The 20981-nt window shown below is 38.9% G+C and overlaps 1 protein-coding gene and 1 pseudogene across 6 annotated transcripts in view; one reads left to right on the top strand and one right to left on the bottom strand.

Annotated features, from left to right (window-relative positions):
• CDC42SE2 (CDC42 small effector 2) overlaps nt 1-20981 on the top strand; it is a 116131-nt gene that overhangs the window by 26097 nt on the left and 69053 nt on the right. For 4 of the 6 annotated variants that reach the window (XM_032336821.1, XM_032336820.1, XM_032336817.1 and 1 more), the window contains exon 2: nt 12226-12394. The exons of 1 other annotated variant lie outside the window; for it this stretch is intronic. The gene's annotated coding sequence lies outside the window, so the exon portion shown is untranslated. The remainder of the gene's footprint in view (nt 1-12225; nt 12395-20981) is intronic. One more of the 6 variants, XM_032336818.1, reaches the window with a different exon arrangement.
• LOC116587232 overlaps nt 1-20981 on the bottom strand; it is a 48908-nt pseudogene that overhangs the window by 25700 nt on the left and 2227 nt on the right.

The following is a 20981-nucleotide window of genomic DNA, read 5'->3' as shown; positions in this document are numbered from 1 at the left end:
AGATGAATGGTAAAAGTGATGTGGTGTGTATACCCAATGGAATATTACTCAGCCATAAAGAAGAATGAAGTCTTGCCGTTTGCAGCAATGTGGATGGAGCTAGAGTATTATGCTAAGTGAAATAAGTTAGTCGGACAAAGACAAATACTCTATGATTTCACTCATGTTGAATTTAAGAAAAGCAAATAAAAGAGACAAACCAAAAACCAGACAATTAACTCTGGAGAACAAACTGGTGGTTACCAGAGGGGAGGTAAGTGAGGGAGTGGATAAAATAGGTATAGGGGACTTACAGTGGAAAGCAGCCAATTATGTATAGAATTGTTGAGTCATTATATTATACACATAAAACTAATAAAACATTGTATGTTAACTATACCGAATTTAAAATAAAAAAATATTGAAAAGAACCCCAAACCAAAAAACTTTGAATTCATTGAAAAAAATTCACATCGCATTTATTTTGTATTCATATTACTTAGTCAAAATGAGTAAATAACATGTAAAGAATGCAAGGACTGTTTGCCTAATTAGAAAGTGATGGAAAAAAATATGGGTATTTATAATACCCACTGGCTTAGATAGCAGTCTAGCCTAAATAGTGAATAAATTGATAATTAATAGAAACATGGACTCAAAATTGTATTGAGCTGGAGACCTTGTTGTTGGCAGTTACAGTTACAAAGCGATGCCAACACTGTTTTCATTGGATGATGGATTGTAGCACTCACGATGGTAACATTTAGATTCATGTGATGTTTGTTTCTTTTCTTTTTTCTTTTTTTTCTCTTCCAATCAAATGGAAGGTATTCATTTCCTTGGCCTGCCACAGTGAGGTACCATCAACTGAAATTTGCTGTCTCCTCATTCTGGAGCCTAGAAATCCAAAATTAAGGCATCATCAGGCCCATGCTCCCTCAGAAACCTGTAGGGGAATCCTTCCTTGCCTCTTCCTAGTTTCTGGTGGTTTTCAGGCAATCTTTGGCATTCCGAGCTTGCGGCTGCATAACTCCACAATCTCTGTCTTCCTCATCCCATAGCATTCTCCCTGTTTTTATCTTCCCAAGGCTGCTTTCTTATAAAGGTGCCCATTATAGTGGATTAGGGGCCCACCCTACTACAGTATGACTTCACTTTAACTGATTACATCTGCAACAGCCCTATTTCCACATAAGGTCATATTGAGAGGTAGTGGGGGTTAGGACTTGAACATATCATTTCTTGGGAGAGGGGCAGTGGAGGGAAATGGATACAATCCAACCCCAAATAGAGGCTTGTCTCTTTACTGTTACAGCCTTCCATATATACAAAAGTGTTTTGTAAAGTTGTATGAAAAGATAATGTTTCACAAGTTTATTTTTAAATTTATTTATTTAAATTTATTTTAAAAGACTCTATAAGGAGAAAAGATCTCATCTCTGAATCAAATCAAACTTAAGAGTGAAGTCTATTTATTAAAAGTTATGTTTTGGGGTGCCTGGGTGGCTCATTGGATTAAAGCCTCCGCCTTTGGCTCAGGTCATGATCCCAGAGTCCTGGGATTGAGCCCTGCATCAGTCTCTCTGCTCCCCAGCCCCCACCTGCCTTTCTGTCAAATAAATAAATAAAATCTTAAAAAAAAAAAAAAGAACATAATGTCTTAAGATATAAGATTTAACTGTATCACAAAGAAATCAGAGGAATCACTCATTATTTAAAAAACTGAATACAGGGGCGCCTGGGTGGCTCAGTGGGTTAAAGACTCTGCCTTCGGCTCACCTCTTAATCCCAGGGCCCTGGGATCGAGCCCGGCATCGGGCTCTCTGCTCAGTGGGGAGCCTGCTTCCTCCTCTCTCTCTGCCTGCCTCCCTGCCTACTTGAGATCTCTCTGTGTCAAATAATTAAAATCTTAAAATAAAAGTTATGTTTTAATGAGAATGGAATATTTTTTCTCTTAGTATTGTAAAGTACAAGTATGGGGATTGTAAATAGTAGAGAGTTAGAGATGACACTGAATGACTAATTCAGGCTTCGTACTTGTTAATAAAGTTATACCATGAAGATAAAGACCCCCTATTTTCTTGCATGTTTGTTCTCACTCATTAAAAATGGCTTTTTCCAGATCAGTGTGACCTGAAGTTACAACTAAATATGGCAGCAGAGAGGACAGAGTATTGAGCCCCCTTCCATGACCATTGAATTCTATAAAACATTAGGAAAACTTTAAAAATTCTTTCTCCCCTTTCTCTCTTTCTCCTGTATAAATCAAAAGCCAAGTATTTGGTAGTCTACAAAGTCTCTTTAAAGATTATTCCTTAAGCCTTTTTGATACCTTTTTATCCTTTGAGAAATAAGCATTCTGTCTGAATAAACTGACCAATTTTCATTTAGATTTTCTCCCCCCGCCAGGATCAAATAAAAAAAGAAAACTGTCCTTATTTGCTGTCTTACTTAATGTGCTTTTTTTTCCTCTCTGAAATGTTCATTAATAGAGGAAAAATATGTATTCAACTTATTTACTTAAAAATTTTTTTAAAAGATTTTATTTATTTATTTGACAGACAGAGATCACAAGTAGGCAGAGAGAGAGGAGGAAGCAGGCTCCCCGCTGAGCAGAGAGCCCGATGCGGGGCTCAATCCCAGGGCCCTGGGATTAAGAGGTGAGCCGAAGGCAGAGTCTTTAACCCACTAAGCCACCCAGGCGCCCCTGTATTCAGCTTTTTAAATAATGAGTGATTCCTCTGATTTCTTTGTGAGACAGTTAAATCTTATATCTTAAGACATTATGTTCTTTTTTTTTTTTAAGGTTTTATTTATTTATCTGACAGAGATCACAAGTAGGCAGAGAGGCAGGCAGAGGGAGAGGAAGGGAAGCAGGCTCCCCGCTGAGCAGAGAGCCCGACGCGGGGCTCCATCCCAGGACGCCAGGATTAAGACCTGAGCCGAAGGCAGAGGCCCAACCCACTGAGCCACCCATGCGCCCCAAGACATTATGTTCTTAATAGGGTAGGCTATGGTAATGTATTTTAATTCAGCTGCCACCAAGTCATAGTTAAAATACTTCTATAAACTCGTGGTTTTTTTAATAAATTTTGTATAAAATTTACTAGTTTATATAAATTTTACAAATTCAGAATGTTAGAATTTATTTGGTCTGTCAGTAATTGCTTAGTTTGATGTTCTCTCAAACGTTGGGCATCTTTTCTTTAATTTTTTATTTATTTTTAAAAATTTTTCATTGTTCCAAAATTCATTGTTTTTGTACGACACCCAGTACTCCATAATACCTATCACTAGGCTCACCCAGACCCCCAGCCCCCTCCCCTCTAAAACCCTGTTTGTTTCTCAGAGTCCACAATCTCTCATGGTTGTCTCCCTTTCTCCATTTCCCCCAATTCACTTTCCTTTCCTTTTCCTAATGTCCTCCATGTTATTCTTTATGTTCCACAGTGTTTTTTAATTTTTTTTTTTGTTTTAAGTTTTTATTTAAATTTTAGTTAACATATAGTGTAATACTGGTTTCAAGAGTAGAATTTAGTGACTAATGACTTACATATCACACCCAGTGCTCATCTGAACAAGTGCTCTCCTTAATACCCATCAAATGTAGGGATCTTTTTAGTATTCCTTATTTTTTAAAAAAATTTAGGGAGTATGAATTCACCACTTCTCTATCTAGTCCAGTATCTTTTGGCGGGCAGTTATACTTAATATGGTTCTTTTTTTAAATAAAAAATTGCCTTTCTGAAACTTATGCATAATAGCTTTGGTTCCATCGTCTTTGATAACCCACAGTAATGCTTCCTCTTATGCTGTATGCTTTGGCCTACACATATTTGAAGGCTGTCCTATCTCTGTTTTTTGCTGAGCTAAATCTCTAGTTCCCTTAACTCGTACCTGACATCTTTTTCAGACCCCTCACCATTCAGCTCTTCTCTGGATATATTCCTTTTCTAATTTTTAATTTTTAAAAAAATTTGAGTATAGTTGACGTACAGCATTAACACTGGTTTGACATGTACAGCAAAGTGGTTCACCTTCTTTATGTGTTATGGTGTACTGAACACAACTTTAGCTACTGTCTGTTACCATGTGATACTATTACAATATCATTGGCTATATTCTAAATGCTATGCTTTTGTTTCTGTGACTTATTCATACCATGACTGTATCCCTGTATCACCCACTCCTCTTCACCAGCTTGACCTACCCCCGCCCCAATTACCTTGCCTCCCCTCTGACAACAACCATCAGTTTGTTCTCTGTATTTCTAGGTCTAATTCTGCTTTTTGTTTGTTTACTCATTTGTTTTTATATATTCCATATGAGTGAAATCATATGGTGTCTGTCTTTTGCAATCTGATTTATTTTTATTTAGCATAATATGCCCTGGGTCTATCCATGTTGTTGTAAATGGCACAATCTCGCTCTCTCTTTTTTTTTTTTTGGAGAGTGTGTGAATATCTTCACCCATTCAGTAGTTGGTCTTTTTGTTTTGTTGATGGTTTCCTTTGCTGTGCAAAAGCTTTTTATTTTGATGAAGTCCCAGTAGTTTATTTTTGCTTTTGTTTCCATTGCCTGAGGAAACGTATCTTAAAAAATGTTGTTAGGGCTGATGTCAGAGAAACTACTGCTTGTGTTCTCTTTTAGGATTTTTATGAATTCATTGCTTTAATCCATTTTGAGTTTACTTTGGGTATAGTGTAAGAAGGTGGTTCACTTTCATTTTTTTAACACATAGCCGTCACATTTTCCCAGCACCATTTATTGAAGAGGCCATCTTTCCCCCATTGTATATTCTTGCTTCTTTTCTCATAGATTAATTGACCATATAGGTGTGGGTTTGTTTCTGGGCTCTGTATTCTTTTCCATTGGTCTGTGTGTGTCAGTGTTGGTATCAGTACCATACTATTTTGATTACTACAACATAGTAATATATCTTAAAATCTGGGATTGCGATGCCTCCAGCTTTGTTTTTCTTTTTCTGGATGTGTTCTGGCTAACAAAAATGTCTCTTAAGATACAGTACCCAAAACAGGATGCCATATTCGTGAACTTGTGAATCTGAAATTACAGACCCAAGTTCCTTTTCATGATGTGGAGGTATAAGCAGGATTGATAACTTCTTTAGTATAAGTGCCCTAAAGGGAAGGTGCCCGATACACTGTAGGAGCACCTGATACAGATTTGGGGGTTGAAGAAAGCTTCCTGAAGGAAGTGATGGCGATACCAAGTTCTGAAGGGTATGCCAGGCAAGAGATGGAAGGCAAGTGTGTTGGCCTGTAGTCAAAACAGAGAGAACCTGGTGTTTCATGGAACACAGTGAAATTGAAAACGGTTGGATGGCACAGTTATGGGGCATTGAGTGGAAGAGGAAGTAAATGATGTTAAAGGGAAAACTGGGGACCACGTCATAAAGACCCTTAGAAATTGTATTAACTGAACTGTTCCTCAGGATAATAGTGAATCATTAATGGCAGTTTTTTAAAAAAAATATTTTATTTATTTATTTGACAGACAGAGATCACAAGTAGGCAGAGAGGCAGGCAGAGAGAGAGAGCGAGAAGAGGAAGCAGGCTCCCTGCAGAGCAGAGAGCCCAATGCGGGGCTTGATCCCAGGACCCTGGGATCATGACCGGAGCTGAAGGCAGAGGCTTTAACCTACTGAGCCACCCAGGCGCCCCCATTAATGGCAGTTTTAAGTAAAAAATAAACAAACACTACCATCCATTCATTTTAGAAGGATCATTCTGTCCCAAATGCCAATGAATTGGAGGGGCTGAGATGTGCTTGGAGATCGGTTAACAGCTATAATGGTATTTTTTAGATATAATGGTGGCGCTCAGACCTTGACCAGTGACTCTTAGGTTGGAAAGAAACAGACTGAAAAAATAGTTCAGGGAATTCCATTGTTGTTTGGCTATAGCTGGGAGTGATGGAAAGGTAGGAGTCAAGGATTTGGTTTGTGAAACTGGGTAGGTGGGAGAATTTAATGAAAATCATTTGAATTGGGGGGGGTCACCTGGGTGGCCCAGTTGGTTAAATGTCTTCCTTCTGCTCAGGTCATAATCCCAGGGTCCTGGGATCAAGCCCCACATTGGGCTTCCTGCTCAGCAGAGAGCCTGCTTCTCCTCTGCAGCTCTCCTTGCTTGTGCTCTCTCTCTCTCTCCGTTGAATAAATAAAATCTTTAAAAAAATCGTATGAATGGGATTGGGATAGAGGAGTGCTGGGGAAGAAGTGGGGTTCAGTTAAGCTTGAGACAGAGTAGCACATGGGGGTGAGGTGTACTAGATGCCTTTGGTTATTTGAGGTTGAACTGAAAGACATCTAGGCTGGAGAACCTTGGATAGAGCTTTGCTGGGAAAGTAGGTTTGGCTGTCATCAGTATACATATGGTAATTGAACTCGGGAGAGTGAGCTAAGATAACTTAGAAGAGCATTTGTACAGTGAAAGAGAAAGGCACAGGCTGAAACTCTTAAAGAACTGTGACCTTATTATACTCGAGCTAAACACCTTTGGTGTTTCTGATTGGATTATTTGGGAACCAGCAAAAAGAAAGAAATCAGGGCTGCTCCAATTTATTTATTTAGTAGAAACCCACCCAATCCTTTGATTGGAGAAATGCAAAATAGTTCCTAAAATATCTACCTTAGTCAGTTTTCAGTGTCTGAAATTCATGTTACTAGAGGTTCTCTACTTTGGGGTAAGGCATTGTTTCTCAAGGCGTTAACCTGTTAAAATGTAGATATTCCTAAAGATGGTAACATACTGGTGGTGGTGGTATTTCTAGGTCAGTAGGTTTTTTTTCTGGAATTCAGACTGAAGGAACAGATAGGAATTTGAGAAAGATTAGGCTTGGAAAAAATATGACATTGTTGTGGAGTATAGGGCAACAAAGAGGCCTGGAGGTTACCAAGCACCTGGATAAAGAGATAAGGAGAGTGAGGGCCACAGACTCTGTGTGTGTGTGTGTGTGTGTGTCTCTCTCTCTGCCAGTGTGCATGCAAAATGGGGATGGTGAGTTGGAGAGCAAAGAGGTAATGCCATTAAAAAGAGATAAGAGGGGCACCTGGGTGGCTCAGTGGGTTAAAGCCTCTGTCTTCAGTTCAGGTCATGATCCCAGGGTCCTGGGATTGAGCCCTATGTCGGGCTCAGCAGGGAGCCTGCTTCCCCATCTCTCTCTCTGCCTCCTTCTCTGCCTACTTGTGATCTGTCTGTCAAATAAATAAATAAAATCTTAAAAGAGAGAGATAGGAGAACATTTGAGAAGAACTAAATAGATGGAAAATCCTGAAAGTATTTCAGTTACAAATTAGGGCAACCGTATAATTTATCATCTAAAACCAGGACATATTGAGAACAAGTTTTATCTAAACTGGGACATACTGAGGTAGGGGAATGACTTCTGAGTAATCACGTTGTGAAAACTTGCATAAACTGGGGCTATCATTAGCAAATAACAAATGGTCACTATAGTTATAATGTGCTTAATTCAATATAGTATAATAAAATACTGTCAGTTTTTAGCTACTGTGTGTCAAGCATTGTACTAAGCAAGCACTTTATACATCTTAATTACATTCTTAAAATAATCCTCTGAGGTAAGTAGCTGTTGTTTCTTTATAGTTGATAAAACCAAATCTCAGGGAAGTTTACCTATTCTCCATGGCAGTCAGCTTTGGAAACAGTGAAGTGACATAAACAAAATCCAAGTAAACTCTTAAACGCTACATTATACAGCACTGGCTGTGGGTGTGCATCTGTATTTTAAAATGCCCTTTAACTTGGCTCAGAATAATTACTTTTGTCATGTTACATCATGTATTAAATCCCATTCCCCTTCTGATTGCCATTTATCTGAAGGCTTACTTTGTGCCAGACTACATTTGAGGCATTTTACATGTATTAACATAATTTAAACCTCACAGTAGCCTTATGAATTACTTCCTTTTTATAGTTTAGGAGATTGAGGCATGGTGAGTAACTTGTCTAAATTCAACACATTTAGTAAGTGGCAGAGCCAGAATTCAAACTCTGACAGTTTGACTCCAGGGCCAGTTTTCTTTTTCTTTTCTTTTTTTTTTTTTTTAAGATTTTATTTATTTATTTGACAGAGATCACAAGTAGGCAGAGAGGCAGGCGGCGGGGGTGTGGGGGGGGCAGGCTTCCCGCTGAGCGGAGAGCTGATGCAGGGAGAGCTGATGCAGGGCTCTATCCCAGGACACCAAGATCATGGCTGGAGCGGAAGGCAGAGGCCTACCCACTGAGCCACCCAGGCGCCCCCAGGGCCCATTTTCTTAATTGCTATCCTCTACTGCCTCCTCTAGTCTGCATTCTTTGTATGGACCTGTTTTCATTTCTCTTGGGAGTGGTTTGTTTTGGTGCCTGGTAAAGTGTGTGTATACCTATAAAGAAAGTTTCTACAACATTTCCAAAGTGGTTGTACAACTTTGCGTTCCCACTGGTAGTCCATCTTTATTACCTCATCCCTCCTTTTCTGTTTTTTTTAATGAAGGCATATGCAGCCTTTTCCATTAGTTTTGAAATTCTGGTAGTTAGAAATACATTCATTCTCCCTGTTTAAAAGTTTTGCCTAATTCACAGCTACTCGTGTATATACCATCGCTTCTATCCGTTTCTGTAACCCTACCACATCCTATACTTGTAGGGTCTAGGAATGTTAACAGCACCAGTGAACAGTACCAAGAAGCAAAATGTCTTGAGTCTTTAATTGTATCACCACTGCCTATGATACTATTGCCCAGATAACTTTTCACTTAAATTGTGTAACTGAATGGTTATATGCCTTTCTTTACAGTGTACTTAAGGAGGAAATAAATGGTAGTGATTTATTGCAGTACTAATAGGTATTATAGTGTACTGATTAGTTAAGAATTTTAGGGCAAATTTCTTTACCTTTCTGAATGTGTAAAATGAAGAAATTGAACTAGGTTTCTCATAGATCTTTATTATTTTTGCCAGGTCCATATTTCTTTGGGAAGAAAGAAAGAATTAGCATTTGAAATTAAATGAGCAAGAAGATGGAACACATACATAGTACATATTTTTCTTTCAGTATCAGAGTAATTTAATAGGGTCAAGGTCTGATAATTGAAGCCATTATACTTTGAGGAAAAGTGGAAACCAAACAGAAATGTTACTGTAAGACTTAGGTCTTTAGCTTCTTGTAATTTGACCGGCTTAAACCTAAGACTTTTGAATTGTAGTGGGTTTGGGGACTTAAAAATGAATTTTTATTTTTAAATTCAGAGAAGCATTTGAGGGTTGCAAGGAATCATAAAGTTGGTCTAGATCAGCTATCTGTTATTTTCAAGTCACTGCCAGTAATATCCTCACTGCTGATGATAGGTGTTCCAGGCAGGACATCCCCTTTGAGGCAACAGTGGCTTAGAAAGATATTCTAATATGTGGAAAATAGAGCCTCTGCTCATTCATTCTAGTTGTGTCATTTGTGCTGATGCAGAACTAGCATATTTTTTCTCTGTGACTGCCCTAAAAGTATTATAAGGTAGCACTGTTAACTCATTTCTCTAAAGATGAAACCCTTCTTTCATAGCAGTGTCATGGAACTGAGACTGGTAGCTTGGAGAATAGATATCTCTGGATAGAGATGGGCTTACACACTTTCGATATTACCCAAAATAAAATTTAGTGCTTAAATTCACCACAAGAAGTAATGTAATTTGCTGTTATCAGTATAAATAACAGGTAGATGGGGGTAGAGGTGCCATTTAATAAGGTGTAAAAAGCACCAAGCCATGCCAGCAGTTAACAGTTAAATGGATCTGATTTCATATTTTCTTCATCAATTCTAAGAAGAATGTGAAATACATTGTAGTAGTGATACTGAGATGAATGCTAATAAAATTCCTATATTAAAATGTTTTTGGTTGACAGGGAAAATTTTTTTTTTTGTCTGATTCCTACCAGATGTAATGAAAGCCTGGGTTACTTTGTAGACTGCATGTGAATGAGTAGTAATGAAATCCACTAAATTTTCTTTTTGCGCATGCCAAATTATATGAGGTTAGCTAGAGTGCAGTTTTTGGTATATGCTTTCTTTGTGATTGGTAATTATGGTTTTGATCTTTAGCATTGAGATAATACACTATTCAGTGGAATTATTTTCCAGAAAGAAAGATAATGGCCATGATTTTCATAGTTAATACATTGAAAGGGTCTTGCCTTTCATATTAATCAGTTTTGCTACCAGTTATTAATATGCAATCAATTTGTTTTAAAACTTAAAATGAGCCTGCTTCCTCCTCTCTCTCTGCCTGCCTCTCCGCCTACTTGTGATCTCTCTGTCAAATGAATAAATAAAAATCTTAAAAAAAAAAAGAAAGATTTTATTTATTTATTTGACAGAGATCACAAGTAGGCAGAGAGGCAGGCGGAGAGAGAGGGAAGCAGGCTCCCCGCTGAGCAGAGAGCCCTATGCGGGACTTGATCCCAGGACTCTGAGATCATGACCTGAACCAAAGGCAGAGACTTAACCCACTGAGCCACGCAGGTGCCCCCAAAAGTGGGTTTTCTGATTGTTATTTGAATAGTTCTATAGAAACGGTTGATTTTTAAAATTCTAACTATCTCTTTTCTTAATTTTGTTTTCAGATGAAACATAGCATCCTAGTTCATTGTTAGTTTAGCTTGGAAGAAACATGTAAGCTTACAAAATGTAATGGGGCCAGTATCTTGCAAGGAATGATAGGTATTACCCCCAGTATTTTGTCTTCATTTTTTTTTTTTTAAAGGTAATTTCTTTGAGAGAGAGTATGCACAGGTGGAGGGGCCGAGGGAAAGAATCTCAAGCAGATTCCCCTGAGCAGAGAGCCCCACGTGGGACTTGATCTCACCCAGAGATCATGCCCTGAACTAAAATTGTTAGATACTTAACTGACTGAGCCACCCAGGCACCCCATTTTTTTAAGTAATCTCTGCACCCAACATGGGACCTGAACCTACAACTCTGAGATCAACAGTTGCGTGCTCTACCTACTGAGCCAGCCAGGCACCTGCCGTCTTCATTTTCTTAAAATGAATTATTAGTATTCCTCATGATATGCAACCTTGAAACTTCAGAGTATCATTACTTAGTTTGTATTTGTAGGTGATTTTAGGAAAGTAATTGATTCTGAAGGAGGAATTATTATTTTTTATGGGATTCTGAAAATTCATTCAAATTCCATATTTTAGAGAATCAAGTACCGTGGTACTAGTTTTGGGAGAATGAAAGAAATTATATGATTAGGACTTTGAGGTTTGAGGCTTATGCGCATGAATCACATTGCAGCTTACCAGGATGCAGAAGACTGAGGAAGCCCTGAATTTGGAATTGTAAATTCAGCTTGGACATGGTAGATTTTAGGCCAGTTGTTTGTTGGCTGTGTTAAGTGCTTATATGTGTTTATTAGGAGGCTTGTAGAAGAAGAAATATATCTTAGGTTAAAAATATGCCTGAGGTCATACAGCTAAGTTATATTCAGAATTACAACTCAAACCTGGGGCCTGCTGACTCCAAAGTGAATGTAGTTATTAGCCCTATACTATATTGTATTGTTAAGGCAGAAAAACATGCTTGGCTTTGACAGTAAAATATGTTCCCTGTGAGCTATTTTAGAAATCTAGGAGAATTTGCAAAGTCAGATGCCAGCAGGATCAAGACAGATAATTGAGTTGTGTTGTAAGAGAGTGATGACATCTGCAGGCAAATGCAAAGCCTGTGACCCATCCAAAGGATTAGCTGCTCATCAGCTCCACCAGATTGTTAGTTACCATGTGGGAATGTGGGCCCATTATTGCTAGATCTTCCGATTTTTTTTTTTTTTCCCAAGAGAGGTCAGAAATCTTAATTTTCATGTAGAGTCGTCTTCTGATTTATAAATGTAGGCAGCTGTCCTTTAATATACTATGTGTAGGTCAGCCTTATTTGGATCCACCACACAAATGTGTGTTGGATTCTATCTAGTGAGCAACTTTTGCTAAGAGTTTTACCTGGTACACTGTAGACACAATAATATGTATGATGTGAAAGGGTAATAACTGTGTAGTAATCACACTACAGCTTTTGAAATGCAAGTTGCTTAGTTTGAACATGGTGCTTATTGAATCCGGTATTTAAGTTCAGTTTCCTTATGGATCAGTTAGTTATAGATGGGGGAGGAGGGAATTGTTCCCTGTAGCTTTTTTTGCCTCCTGATTGCATGCTTTCATTTGCACACAGGGTTGGTTGTGAAGTTTGTGGACGTTTGACTGAAACCTGGAACCCAAATGAGAAGAAACCTTCAAGGAACAACTTCTATTGATAGTGAGTCTACAGTCATCTGTATGCATAATATGGAATGTTCTCAAACCACAGATAGCTAAATGGGTGACTCCATTGACCAGGAGTGGTGAGTCTGACTGTCCCCACTGAAAATTAACTAAATCCTATCATAAAAAGAGAACTCCTCCTCCTCCATTCTTAGCATTTACTCACTGTTGAATAGTAAGTTAATTTTTTATTACAGAGAATGACAACAGGGCAGTTTAGGAAAGTTCCTTGTGCCTAATAATGTATTTAGTGTATGATGCAGTTTGACTTTTTTATTCAGTTATGCACATCCTTTCCTTTGCCATTGTATTTTTCTCTTTTATTTCTTTTCCTAATTATACCATCTTCCAAGGCCTGTCTTCTTAAAATATTCAGCTAACACTAAAACTATGGTCATGATAATTATCAGCATCTACTTAAATCTTGGTTAATGATAGGCGTTCTTGCCTTTGAAATCATTTTAGGAATAGATCCAGTTTTGGCCACTGAGTAATAGAAGGGAAGTCTGTAAGAGGATTCTAGGAAAGGTTTCCTTGATTTTGAGAAAGAAGGAAAGCGTTGATCCCTCTTCTCCGTAGTGGTTTTATCTGGATGTGACATCTGGAACTGCTGTGGCCGTTTTGCTACTAGCCTGAAAGTGTTGCCCTGATATCAAGGTAGGTAGAGGCAGGAGAACAGCAGAGAAGTAGAACTGGACTCTGCTTAACACATGTAAAATCACCCTCACTGTGCATTCCTTGTTAGCTGAGATAATACATTTCCTTAATGTTAAGCAGTTTCCCTGTAGGTTTTCTGTTACTTGCTGTAGAAATCCTCTCATTTGATTTCTCCTCTTTCTGATTACCCATTGTCTTTAGTGTCTCAAGCATTTATTTCTCCTTGATTATGTTCTGTGCTGTCCAGTGATGCTCCTTTGTGTATGTTGCTTTTGAGGCACATTGTAAACATTTTTGAAGTTAAGAACTGTGTTTATATCCCTCCTTTGTCTAACACCAGTACTGTCTTCTTAATAAAGCCATCAGAGCTTATTTACTGAATTGAATTGTTTGAACAAATGAGTATTTGAAAGACCAGTCTACAGAATTGAACAATTACAGAGGTTTTCCTTCCTTCCTTCTTTCCTTCTTTCCTTCCATCCATCCATTCATCCATCCATCCAAATTTTTATTTATTTCAGAGAGAGAGAAAGAGACTCTTAAGTAGAGTCCCTGCTCATGACGTGAGCCAAAACCAACTGACTAAGCCACCCAGGCGCACCTACAGTGATTTCCTTTTAATTCACATCCTCTTCTTTGACCACACTGTTTCTCCTCGGGATTATAAATAAAGCTTGGCTTTTAAGATGATTATTGTATAACACATATTCAAGTGGTTAGTTCTACTCTTAAGAAAATGGTGGTTGTATTTTGCCTTTTGTTTTTTTTTTCAATTTTATTGTAAGTATCAGAGCTTTTCCTATATATTTGAGTTCTGGCTTTCAGTGAAATAAATTTCACTCTCTGTTATAAAAACTGAATAGTTTATGTTCTATTTTCTCTGCTAATTATAGAAATAAGGGATGTTAAAAAGTATGAAACATAGTAATTTGGAAATAATTAGTATTTGGCTTTGAAATGCACATTTACAAAAAGGCTCCCTATGCTGTACATCTCTGCTCTGTTCTTAGGACCTGGTTGTGTGTCTGTGTGTGGAGGTAGGTTTTGTGGTGAATCTAGTACCTTATAAGAGGAGTCTTGAGTTACAGGATGGATTATTTACTTATTTTTTATAGCTCTATGAAATAAAACCACTTTTTTTCCTAACTCAAGGTACCCATGTACTCTGCAATCTTTATTTAAATTCTAATGTTGTAATCTTGAAAAAGTTGAATGTAAACCTCTTTTGCTCTGAGAAAATACATAGTCTTGGTTTCTGTTGTATTAAAAAGGAAAATCATAAAGCCTGTGGGTAATTTTGTAATACATTTTGAATCCTTGAAAATGTGATTTTCACTTAGGGAAGAGTTGATTTTTTTTTTTCCTTGATGGGTTGTTGTTAAAATTTGGGGGAATAACTTTTTAAGAGGGAGTGAAAGGTGTATGATGTGCTTAACCTATCAATTTTAATTCAGTAATACCACTCAGTAATACTAGAAGTTGAAATCACTAAGGTCAACTCTAATGTGCTTTATTTCATAAATGTTTTGAAGAGTTTGTCAGAATGGAACATGTGCCTTGACCCCAGGCAATCACAGCAGACATGTGATCTAAGCTAGATGAATCAGAATGATCTTAGGATATTTGCTAGGAATGCTGGGATAAAGGCACTGTTTTGTTTGTTTGTTTGTTTTGGGGGGGGGCTGTATTTCAACAGATATCAAAATGTACTGTCATTAAACTCCTGGCAGCTACCTTCTGGCCATAAAAGGAAACCAGTTAAATAAGAAGTAAACACTGAAGGAGTAGAACAGAGAAAAACTATGCTCTGACCACTAGATTGAGTCCTCCCTGAAGATAGTATACCCCTAGACTTTATTTATTTTATGTGAGCCATTAGGTTCCAGTTTAATCCAGTGTGCTTTGGATTTTTTTTTTTTTTTAAGATTTTATTTATTTGAGAGAGAGGCAGTGAGAGAGTATGAGCGAGGAGAAGGTCAGAGGGAGAAGCAGACTCCTCGTGGAGCTGGGAGCCCGATGCGGGACTTGATCCCGGGACTCCGGGATCATGACCTGAGCCGAAAGCAGTCGTCCAAACAACTGAGCCACCCAGGCGTCCCTGTGCTTTGGATTTTATGTTTCATGTAGATGAAAACATCTTAACTGATAGATCTTTTTTAGCACCCATTCTAAACTATATAATGATAACTCAAGGACTTAATAAAACTTGTGAATTAGATAAGTCTGATAATGCAGTCCATTATCAGGTGTATAGATGGCAGTTAAGACTGTTCATTGATTGATTACAAGGATTCAAGTATTAAGCAGAAGAGTTAAGGTGGTGAATAAATACTTAGTCCATGCCATTGCTAAGCAGTTTATTGTTAATTGGAATAGACTGACACGGTGTCCTAAATACTAGTAGGATTATTATCAGAGATTAATAATCTCTTACTAAACAAGGTTAGGGTTGTGGAAGAAAGGAGTATCCATCATCTCTTAAGACTAGCTCTTTGTTGGAGACTCCTGCTGAACCCTTCCTACCTTTGAAGCTGCTGAAACAATTGTGGAATTGGCAATCTTTTAAAAAATATATATATATTACCATTATTTTTTATATAAATTATTATTCATTTTTTCCTAATCATTAGAAAAAGGTACAGTTCTCAATCCTTTATTCAATTTTTGTTTGTTTGTTTGCCTTATTCAGAATCTTGAGGCCAAATATACAGGGGGTTTCAGAATTCTTCTAATTTTAGAAAGGTTAATATAGTGCACACATTGTATTAATATCTCTTTTTTACTTAAGGGACAAGGTGGTTTCTGTTATTGTTATTAATAAATACAAATAATAATGCCTTACATGAGTCGAATTGCTAAATGACATACTCTGTGTACTTTCAATATTATCTTAAATATTTAACAGTTTTTTAGTAATAGCCATAAAACATGAGGGATATGCATTCCATTTCTTTTTCTGTTCAGTTTATCAAAACATAACTTTCTTCACATTTGAACAATCCCCTTTCTTACGATTTCACCTATACATCTCCTATCTCATTTCACCCATTTCTTTAACTTCTTCATTGCATTGTGTGCACCTTTACCTGACTACAGAATCTACAAGTGATTACTTCTGACACCTAAGTAGAGCTTAGAAAGTCAAAATCTTCTCTCCCAAAGGTTTCCTTACTTCACTGATAAGTCTTCAAAAAAGAAAAAAAAATGCTTTTCATTCATATATTCCATACTTGCACATTTCATCCACAAATTAGCAAGACAGGCTTTTCTTCTCATTCAAAACAGGATTAGATAGAATTCTTTTACTGAGCATTTTGATGCTACAATCCACTAATCTGGGAACCCAGGGTGCTGTTCTACTGTATAAGAAGGTCATTTAGTGGAATAAAAGTCTATATAACTTATGGTTAATTTCAGTCCATACTATGTTGAATAATTAGTAATAGCTGGGAAGTAAATTCAGTCATCAGAATAAGGATCTTTGTAGCTATGAGGAGACTGCAAATACATCTTTGTATGTCAGGGTTCTTTCTGTTGGAATCATTTTGACTACAATACAGCTGTTGGTGCAGTAGCTTTCTGTTTTCTTGCTGGTGAAGAATAAGAATTCATGTAAGTAGGTGAAAATTTGCTGGAGCCAGAGTACAGGCCTTTATGCTTGGTTTTCTTTTGGCTATTATAATACCACATAGGTGGCTGGGTCCTGTCGTATTCAGAGCAAGGGTTTCTGATTCTTAACTAGGCTGGTGAGGAGGAAATGCTGCTGATGGGTGACCTTTGTTAATCAGTGGTAGACAAAGAAGGATGCGAATTGAATTGGTCTCACTCTAACATGAAATAAAGGTATAACAAAATAGTTCTGATTGCACCCATTCTTTTTAGAAATGCTTTGGAGGTCCTGGTGCCATAATGTATTCAAGACCTGGGCTGCCTTCTTCACCGCTTTCAGCAATGATCTGTCTCCTCTGGTCTTGGTTATGTTTACTACCTTCTCTATCTCCCCTGAGTTGGCTAGGACTTTGTTGTTCTCCATGTTTTTGCTGGTAATCTCATGCAGAGCACAGCAGTTGTCTTGTTTGGTCTCATCAGACAGTACATGGGGGCCATTGCTACTGAGAAGGTGGTTGGCCAGTTCTCTCATGCTGTGAGCTTCTTATTCCAAACATCTAGCACCATATCCCTCAAAGGAGTTACTTCAGATGGAGCATCTATCATTATGTGCTCTCAGAAGTCCTAGAAGGATGGGTACCCCTTTGTCTTTGTGGATGGTCACCTGGATGTACTCTGCAAACTAGTTTCCAGCAGGGAAGCTCTGGAGAGTTCAGTAGAGCCTTTCAAGGTAGCTGGTGTGCAACTTTCTGGTAGAAGAGTCCAGTAGCATCTTTTTTTTTTTTAAAGATTTTATTTATTTATTTGACAGACAGAGATCACAAGTAGGCAGAGAGGGAGGCAGAGAGAGAGGGGGAAGCAGGCCTCCCGCTGAGCAGAGAGCCCGATGCGGGGCTCGATCCCAGGACCCCGAGATCATGACCTGAGCCGAAGGCAGAGGCTTAATCCTCTGAGCCACCCAGGCGCCCCTCCAGTAGCATCTTAAACCCGTTGGAGGACTTTGGCGGTCTTGGGATATGACCAACTCCATCCCACTGATCCTCTTGTGTCCTTCTCTTTTTCTTTGTCCCCTGACATCCGGGATCCAAGTCCTTGCTGGGAGAGTCTTTTCCTGGTAAGGCATCCAGTTAATTCAGGCCCAGCAGCTGGGCCTGAGAGCCATCTCACAGGTTCCATGGGGGTGCAAATGCAGGACACCACAGTCTTGGTGTTGTAACCATATGTGTTCACACATGTGTGGATCCCATACAAAAGTGAGTTTACTAGCACCTCACAAGGTCACATTGCTTCTTCACTTCCTCCCCTGTGGAGCTGGCAACCTGTCATATTAGACAGAACAAGTAAAGTCTGAAATTTAATTTTGTGATCATCAAAATGGAAAAGAGCTATTCCATCCAGAATAACTGGAACATTCACAGTGTTTGTTAAGGCCAAGAGAGCACCTTGATTGATTGTTGTCTTTATAACATCACATGGAAATAAATTCCAAAGAACTCCTGTAACAAATTCCTGTACTTCTGCATCAGTAGATTTGTCTCATCAGTTGGAACAAGGCAGGTATCTTACCCCCACCAATATTTTTTATTGCCAGTTTATTTTATTTTTATTTGTAGACTTGGCAGACACAAGGTTTCCGAGGGCACCACAGCATTTCCTCTGAACTTTGTCCAAAAAGTCTACCAGATGCTTGATTCTTCCTTACCTATACACCTCCATCTATCTTTTGTTGTTGCCAAAGCACAGGTGCTGCAGGTAGGTGGCTGCATTTGCCTCACCTGATGGGAGGGGTGCTGCAGCATGTGAATGACTTCAGGTAGCTTGGGGTCATGCCAGGCAAACTCCCTGGAGTCTTTCTGAATATTGTCTGTTGATGGGGATCTTGTGCCAGCACCACATGTGCTGTTGCATGCTGAAGTGTGCTAAAATGTCACTGCTGCACTCAGTGCTTTATTGGCCCGTAGGGTTCCATGCAGGTAGCTGTTATGTTCAGAGAGTAATTATTTCTTTGGTATATAAGGGTGCTCTGCTGACTGGACATCCTTTGCACGTTTCCAACACCTACTGTACCTGTGTGATACAGTGCTGCCTGTGATCTTTGGAGTTCACAGTTCCGAGGTTTGGTCTCTGATAACATTGAGCTGTAACAGGTCTTCCCCTTGTATATAGGAGTGATGAGCAGGTTGGGAGACTAGGGTCTTTCCTAAGCTGGTTGTACTTACTAGAATAGGAACTGTAAGCCTTTCAGGCTGTCTAGCCAGTGTGGAGCCATATTCTTCATAAATGGCATACTGCTGCTGTCCAAGTTGTTCCGTGTCATAAACTGCCCTTTACAGTGAATGTCACAGGTGTTGTGGTGCAGTGGTCATCCCTGAGTGTTTGGGGGACAAAGAGCCCACTTGGCCTTGGGATGGGAAGCTACCTGAGTCTGTGCCTCCCGCAGGATCAGTGGGGATCCTACTTTGGTGATGGTTTGGTACTGAAAGGTTGGTCTCTTTGGATTGGATGTCTGCTGGGGTTATCGATCCAGCCCAGTGGACAACTACTGGGGAAGAGAGTCTATATGCAGAGTATGGAGAGGTTGCCTGCTAAACAAGTAGTGGGGTGAAGGAATATGCACTGGGGTTCAGTGGTTGGGAGTCACTCACTGACAGCCAAATCTACTCTCCAGAGAATTTTTCTGTAACCCCTTTGAAGGAGACATGCCTCCTGATAACAAAAGAAAGACTGCTCTAGATGGAGCTGAACTAACCCTTCTCATGGCCTTATTGGCTACTGATGGCTGAACCAGTGTTTGTCCTTCAGCTCTTGAGTTTCTCACCAAATGGTTATTAGTTGACCTATGTATGAATGCTATGGTCTGTTGTCTGTCTTACTCAAATTCTAGCTGTTGTGAAAACTCCTTGTTTCCTGGTATTTACTCTTGGAATAAGAATCCATATGTGTTGAACTTCTTGAGTTATCTGGTGATGTTTCATGGAGAGATGTTTGTGCTGGTGAATAGAAGGTCCCTTGTGCTGATGCTGTCCTGATGACATCGTTGTTGGGATGGACAGTGTCAGAACTCCAGGTTCCTTTATACCAGTGTTTGGCACATCTGTTGATCTCTAAGGAAATGACTTCTCTGTTGAGCTGCTCCTTCAGGAAAACTAGAAAGGTAGTGGCCATGGTGTTTGGTTTCATGCCTGGGCCAGTGGAGGCAAATTTCTTTCCATGGTTGCTCCTCCTGCACCAGTGAGGGCTGCTCAGGAATGGGTGTTCCTCTTGCTAGGTTAGGCAGTGGCTATTGCCACTCTGGGAATGAGGTCTCTCTGCACTGAGGAGTTGCCGCTGCAGCACTGGAAAAAATTAAATAGTGCATAGGGGGCTGCCCAACCCTCTCTCCCCATGTATACCCCTTTCCCTAAACTAGTGCTCCCACCACCCGTAGCGGTGGGCTAGAGTGGCTAACTTGCCCCTCTACCCTGTGCCCATGGTGTCAACCTCCATGGCCAACATTGACAAGCACTCATTTTTATACTTGAGAAAACTTAGAGGCGTTAGGTGATTTTATGGAGGTTTATGTAGCTATGAAGTAATAGAGTTGAGATTATACTCTGCATCAGTTTGGTTCTGATATGCATGTGCTTAACCTGTGTTGCCCTGCTTCTTCATGGTGCTGTACTGCTTAAATTCATCTGTTTATTGTTAACATGAGTAAGATGATTATTCTTTGTTAAGTTTATTCAGCCAGCCTAACAAATATACTTAGTATTTTTAATAGTCCTGGAATTGATTCACCTAGCTTTTCTGGGAATATAGTCTGTTTGTAACTAAACGTAATTTTAAATTTTGCTTATCCTTTTCAAATATTATATCATATTGGTTCACTTACTAGTTACATTGGCTAGAACTTGTGGGACATTGTGATTACAGTGAGCGTGTTGTCTGGTTAATTTAATGCACCTAACATTTCACTAAATGCTTAACCATTAATTGGAACGTTGATACTATTTCACCCCTGAGCATGAAGCCAGATGTTAGTATTCTTTATAAATAAAATATGAAAGGGATTGAAGTACTTCTGTTATCTTAATAGTTTTTAAAAATCTGGAGTGCCAGGGTGGCTCAGTCAGTGAAGGATCTGCCTTCAGCTCAGGTCATGATCTCAGATAAATAAATAAAATCTTTAAAAAAAAAGCTAATAAAAATTCTATTTGGACATGTTTGTAAGCCAGATTTTAAAGTCTTAATTGTTGCTGTATCAGAATTGCTATAAACTAAAATTTGCTGTTACTTGTACCTGCTTATACTACACTTCATTTTTCTTTTTCAAGATTTAATTTATGAGAGAGAGAGAGACAGTGCGCACGTGCATGAGTTGGGGGGGGCGCAGATGAAGAGGGAGAAGGAGACTCCTCGCTG

Source organism: Mustela erminea, chromosome 3 (genome assembly GCF_009829155.1).
Source record: "Mustela erminea isolate mMusErm1 chromosome 3, mMusErm1.Pri, whole genome shotgun sequence".
Taxonomy (NCBI): domain Eukaryota; kingdom Metazoa; phylum Chordata; class Mammalia; order Carnivora; family Mustelidae; genus Mustela; species Mustela erminea.
Note: the sequence above shows the minus strand (reverse complement) of the source record. Positions and strands in the feature narration are given on the sequence as shown.